At 45.9% G+C, this 6,763-nt stretch overlaps 1 long non-coding RNA gene across 1 annotated transcript; it reads right to left on the bottom strand.

Moving 5' to 3' along the window:
• Positions 1 to 1,919: 1,919 nt before the first annotated feature.
• LOC144581632 (uncharacterized) lies at positions 1,920 to 5,870 on the bottom strand. The gene is made up of 2 exons (XR_013532707.1): positions 5,678 to 5,870; positions 1,920 to 5,100 (listed from the first exon to the last, which is right to left on the bottom strand). It is a non-coding gene; the product is annotated as an uncharacterized LOC144581632 (long non-coding RNA).
• Positions 5,871 to 6,763: the final 893 nt, after the last annotated feature.

Here is a 6,763-nt window from a genome sequence, read left to right on the forward strand (position 1 = left end):
ATGATTGTTTCTTTTGCTGTGCAGAAGCTCTTTAGTTTAATTAAATCCCATTTGTCTATTTTGGCTTTTGTTGCCATTGCTTTTGGTGTATTTGTCATGAAGTCCTTGCCTATGCCTATGTCCTGAATGGTATTGTCTAGGTTTTCTTCTAGGGTTTTATATGATGTTAGGACTTATTTTAAATCTTTAATTCATCTGGAGTTAATTTTTGTATAAGGTATAAGAAGGGGTCCAGTTTCAGCTTTCTGCGCATGGCTAGCCAATTTTCCCAACACCATTTATTAAACAAGGAATCCTTTCCCCATTGCTTGTTTCTGTCAGGTTTGTCAAAGATCAGCTGGTTTCAGATGTGTGGCATTACTTCCGAGGCCTCTGTTCTGTTCCATTGGTCTCTGTCTGTTTTGGTACCAGTACCATGCTGTTTTGATTACTGTAGCCTTGAGGTATAGTTTGAAGTCACGTAGCGTGATGCCTCCAGCTTTGTTTTTTTTGCTTAGGGTTGTCTTGGCTATGCAGGCTCTCTTTTGGTTCCATATGAAGTTTAAGGTGTTTTTTTTCCAATTCTGTGAAGAAGGTCATTGGTAGCTTGATGGGAATAGCATTGAATCTGTAAATTACTTTGGGCAGTATGGCCATTTTCGCAATATTGATTTTTTCTAACCATGAAGATGGAATGTTTTTCCATCTGTTTCTGTCCTCTCTGATTTCGTTGAGCAGTTGTTTGTAGTTCTCCTTGAAGAGGTCCTTCGAGTCCTTTGTTAGTTGTATCCCGGGTATTTTATTCTCTTTTTAGCAATTATGAATGGGAGTTCACTCATGATTTGGCTCTCTATTGTTTGTCTATTGGTGTACAGGAATGCTTGTGATTTTTGCAGATTGATTTTTGTATCCTCACACTTTGCTGAAGTTGCTTATCATCTTAAGGAGATTTTGGGCTGAGACAATGGGGTCTTCTAAAGATACAATCATGTTGTCTGCAAATAGAGACAATTTGACTTCCTCTTTTCCTAATTGAATACACTTTATTTCTTTTTCTTGCATGATTGGTCTGGCTAGAACTTCCAATACTATGTTGAATAGGAATAGTGAGAGAGGACACCCTGTCTAGTGCCAGTTTTCAAAGGAAATTCTTACAGTTTTTGACCATTCAGTAAGATATTGACTGTGGGTTTGCCATAAATAGCTTTTATCACTTTGAGATATGTTCCATCAAGACCTAGTTTATTGAGTTTTTAGGACAAAGGTCTGCTGAATTTTGTTGAAGGCCTTCTCTGCATCTATTGAAACAATCACGTGGTTTTTTCCTATGGTTCTGTTTATGTGATGGATTATGTTTATAGATTTGTGTATGTTGAACCAGCCTTGCATCCCTAGGATGAAGTCTACTTGATCGTAATGGATAAGCTTTTTGATGTGCTGTTGCATTTGGCTTGCCAGTGTTTTATTGAAGATGTTTGCATCAATGTCCATCATGAATACCGTTCTGAAATTTTCTTTTTTAGTTGTGTCTCTTGCCAGTTTTTGGTATCAGGATGATATTGGTCTCATAAAATGAGTTCGGGAGAATTCCCTCTTTTTGTATTGTTTGGAATAATTTCAGAAGGAATGGTACCAGCTCCTCTTTGTACATCTGGTATAATTCAGTTGTGAACTCATTTGGACCTGGACTTTTTTTTGGTTGGTAGGCTATTAATTGCTGCCTCAACTTCAGGCCTTGTTATTGGCCTATTCAGGGATTCAACTTCGTCTGGTTTAATCTTGGGAGGGTGTAAGTGTCCAGGAATTTATCAGTTCTTTCTAGATTTACTAGTTTACATACATAGAGGTGTTTGTAGTAATCTCTGATGGTTGTTTGTATTTCTGTGGAATCAGTGATGATATCCCCTTTATCATTTTTAATTGCATCTATTTGATTCTTCTTTCTTTTCTTTTTTATTAGTCTGGCTAGTAGTCTATATATTTTGTTGATCTTTTTTAAAAAAAACAGCCCCTGGATTTATTGATTCTTTTGAAGATTTCTTTTGTATCTCCATCTACTTCAGTTCTGTTCTGATCTTAGTTATTTCTTGTCTTCTGATAGCTTTTGAATTTGTTTGACCTTGATCCTCTAGTTTTTTAAATTGTGATGTTAGGGTGTCAATTTTAGATATTTTCTTGCTTCTCATGTGGGCATTTAGTGCTATAAATCCTCCTCTAGACACTGCTTTAAATGTGTCAAGGGATTCTGGTACATTGTGCCTTTGTTCTCATTGGTTTCAAAGAACGTCTTTATTTCTGCTGTCATTTCATTATTTATCCAGGAGTCATTCAGGAGCAGGTTGTTCAGTTTCCACGTAGTTGTGCAGTTCTGAGTGAGTTTCTTAATCCTGATTTCTAATTTGATGGCACTGTGGTCTCAGAGATTGGTTGTTATGAATTCTGTTGTTTTGCATTTGCTGAGGAGTGATTTACTTCCAGTTACGTAGTCAATTTTAGAGTAAGTGCAGTGTGGTGCTGAGAAGAATGTATATTCTGTGGATATGGGGTGGCAAGTTCTGTAGATGTCTATTAGGTCTGCTTGGTCAAGATCTGAGTTCAAGTCCTGGATATCCTTTTTAATTTTCTGTCTCGTTGATCTAATATTGACAGTGGTGTGTTAAAGTTTCCCACTATTATTCTGTGAGAGTCTAAGTGTCTTTGTAGGTCGGTAAGAACTTGCTTTATGTATCTGGGTGCTCCTCTGTTGGATCCATATATACTTAGGATAGTTAGGTCTTCTTGCTGCATTGATCCCTTTACCATTATGTAATGCCCTTCTTTGTCTCTTTTGATATTTGTTGATTTAAAGTCTGTTTTATTAGAGCCTAGTATTGCAACTCCTGCTTTTTTGTGCTCTCAATTTGCTTGATAAATCTTCCTCCATCCCTTTATTTTGCATCTCTGTGTGTCTTTGTACGTGAGATGGGGCTCTTAAATTTTAGAGCCTTGCAAATACCTAAAAACTTTTTGCATATCTTAACTTTGACATTAAATATCATGATCAATTTTGTGGATGATTAAAATATATACGGTTTTGAAATGATGGTGGACCAGTGGGGCAGGGAGATCTGTTCTAATAAAGGCCCCAGCTATAACATGGGAGATAAATGAAACCAACGGTGGTCTGGAAGTGGGTAGCTGCTATCTACAGGCAGATCATCCAGAAGACTGGAGGAGTCCCGAAGTGGGTAGCTCCTATCTGTGGGCAGGTTGTCCTGAAGAGTGTAGAGGAGACCAGAAATGGGTAGCTCCTATCCACAGGCAGGTCATCCTAAACAGCATTGAGTCTGGCTAAGTCTGGGATTTTTATGGGTTCAGAAGTGAGGAAGTGTGTGCTGATTGGTCCATGGGTGGACCAGCCATAGGTGGGCCTGGATAAGGCACCATGAGTTCTCAGTCCAAGATGTGGACTCTACCCAGAACTGGCAGCCCAGCCTCCACACTCCAAGTGGTAGAGACCTGAAGGTAGGGTTTCTCTAGGGACCCACCCCTTCCTGTCTAGGACCCTTTCTGCCTCCTACCACTATCAATATGCCTTCCTCAGTGCCCAGACTGCCTGAGCTGAGGCATGCCTGCAGGCCAGTGCTGAGCCACCCTCAGCTACCCCAGCCTCCCTCCGTGACCTCGCTGGGGCCCAAAGTCTTCAGAGTGAGTGAAGGAAGCAGGGGCCTAGCATGCCAGTGCTGCCCTAAGCAGGCACACACCTGACTGGGTTGCAGCAGCACTCAGGCTCGGTCACAACTTTGCTCCTCACTGGAGCAGGTGCTGGGAGTGGGGAGAAGCCAGGGAGCTGAAACAGGCACTTGCAATCCTGTAGGGGCAGGGAACTTCCCAGGCTCCTGAGAGTGCTGGGATCCCTGGATCTAGAGCCGCAGCTGGGTGGCTGCAGCTGTGCCCAGGAACTGGGGCTCCTGCAACACCAACTCAGCAGGGGGCGGGGCTCCCACCTGTTCTCGGCCCCCACTGACTCCACAGAGCATGTACCCCTGCCATGCCTCCCCTGCTCAGCTGGTATTTCCACAGTGACTGCTCCAGATGCACTGCCACCACCATTACCACTGCGATGGGCTCGGCTATGCCAGTGGGAATGAAGCAGTAGGAGAAGGAGGAGCAGTGCAGCTACAAGGATGAGCTGGCAGGAATTGGGATTCACTTGGGGGTCTGTGGAGGCTCACACTGGCCTTGGATCCTCTTCCCAACACTACATGGGCATCCTGCAAGGGCTGCTGAACTGAGCTGAGGGGACCCTTTAGAGCCGGCAGCTGGACAGGTGGACACACCAGGACCAACATCCATCTCTAAAGTCCTTCAGCTCCCAATTGCAGACATGGGGCTGCCTTTGTCCAATGCTCCATTTTAGACATTTTATGATTCTTAATGGAATCTTAATGAAACAGTCCTGTGGGTCCCAGGAAGTGAAGGGGCCACAGGTCTCTACATCGTCATTTACTAGCAATGAGGACGGCACAGACAAGAGGTAAAAATCAACCACACGCAAGGTGCAGGAGGAAAGAAATGGCACTGAGAACCGGATGGCCTTTGACTCCTCATGCCATGATGATCAATACACTTTGAATTCTGAAGATTGCATGTTCACCTTCCACAGGAAGGTAGTCCCTAGCATGAAGACAGGTGATGAGCTGAGAAACAGAAATGGAAGGGATCCACCACCATGCACATGGGGATGAGATCCAGGGGGCACGTGCATATCCTCAGGAAAGTAAAGAAAACCAGAACAGAACCGCATGTGGAAAATAGGAATCTGTGGTCAATTTTCATCTTTGTCAACAAAAGTCAAGGGTATTTTTATAAAGTCACCTTCTTTTTAAATCCACAGAGGTAGCAAGCCAGATAACTCGAGTCTGGGGATATTAGACAAGTATATCCACCCTCAGCGAGTAGGGAGGCGCCAACCGATGCCTGTGATAGCCTGGCAAGATGAGGGCATGAAACCTGGTTGAAGACAAAGGTGATTGGACTCCAGCAGGAACGTCCGGAGACGTGGGAGGAAGGGCTGTCGGTGTAAGCCTGTTTCCCTTTTTCACCTCTGGGTTTCTTGGGCTTGTTCACAAATTGCATCACCTGTAGAATTATTAAAAGTCGAAATCAAATCCTCGGCACAATTAAACAATGACTTTGGATCGCATATTAAATCAGGGCACATACAGGATGTTCAAGTCCGACTCCCTGGGACATGTCCTGAGACGCCAGAGGCAGAATCTACAGACCTCTCGCAGCTGGCTTCACCCACCCCATGCCAGCAACAGCCCTCCTGGGACTTCAGCTGCAGATTCTCTAATTCCACACAAGGATGAATGGGTCTCTGAATTAGACATTAAGTATCAATAAAAAGAATAAAATATTCTATAACAATTCTCATGTGTCTACATCCCTCAGAATTATTCAGAATACACAGAAAACGTCATCCCGGCAGCCTCTAGAAACTTCATGGGATACCCGAGGGTTACAGGAACGTGCCCTCTGGTTTCCCTCAGGGAAACTGCTCCAGGGAAACGGTTCCCAGGGACGGGGGGTGGCCATGTTCCAGCACCAAGCTGTTACAGCGGGCAGCTAGTCAGGCACGAGCAGGGCAGGAGAGGGGCCCCCACTGCCACCAGGAGTGTCAGGGGCCATCAGGTGACGGTCAGGTGGTTGTTACCCTGTCTCTCTAAATTAATAACTGGTCTCAGCCTGCAGTGGGAAAGGCAGTCTCTCAAGAGATGGAAAAAACTTGAAACTTCCCAATAATATCTCAGGATTTGGGAAAGTTGGCTCAGGCATGCATTTAAGAGACAAAATGGTGGAGTTTAACTGGCGAGTGACCTTCTAGGAACATTCGACCAGTAAGAGACGAAAGCCTCCAAGTGAGCATGCGCACAACCCCAGTACCCACACTGCGCATGCTCCCTCCCGACGGCTGGCGGGTCGCTGCCAGTAACAGACGAAAGCCTCCAAGTGAGCATGCGCACAACCCCAGTACCCACACTGCCGGTGCTCTCTCCCGACGGTTGGCGGGTCGCTGCCAGTAAGAGACGAAAGCCTCCAAGTGAGCATGCGCACAACCCCAGTACCCACACTGCGCATGCTCCCTCCCGACGGCTGGCGGGTCGCTGCCAGTGAGACGAAAGCCTCCAAATGAGCATGCGCACAACCCCAGTACCCACACTGCCGGTGCTCTCTCCCGACGGCTGGCGGGTCGCTGCCAGTAAGAGACGAAAGCCTCCAAGTGAGCATGCGCACAACCCCAGTACCCACACTGCCGGTGCTCTCTCCCGACGGCTGGCGGGTCGCTGCCAGTAACAGACGAAAGCCTCCAAGTGAGCATGCGCACAACCCCAGTACCCACACTGCGCATGCTCCCTCCCGACGGCTGGCGGGTTGCTGCGCGCGCAGACAGCCCAAACCCAACCCAGCCCAGGTGAAAAGTGGAGCAGGGATCTAGACCCCGGAAGGGTTCCAACATTTAAAACCCCAAGTCCAAGGTCAGACTGTGCACTTGAGCTCTCAAGTCACTATCCTGGCTCTCTCCCAAGTGTATTTTACTTCCTTTCATTCCTGCTCTAAAGCGTTTTGATAAACATTGGCTCCTGCTCTGAAACTTGCCTCGGTCTCACCTTCTACCTATGCCTGCTTGGTCAAACTGTTTCTTCCGAGGAGCAAGAACAGGCTGCTGCAGACCCAGGTGAACCCGCTGCCACTAACAAGGACATGCTGGGCACACGTGGTGTCCATGAATGTGTGCACA

The sequence above is a fragment of the Callithrix jacchus genome, chromosome 2, assembly GCF_049354715.1.
Source record: "Callithrix jacchus isolate 240 chromosome 2, calJac240_pri, whole genome shotgun sequence".
Taxonomy (NCBI): Eukaryota; Metazoa; Chordata; class Mammalia; order Primates; family Cebidae; genus Callithrix; species Callithrix jacchus.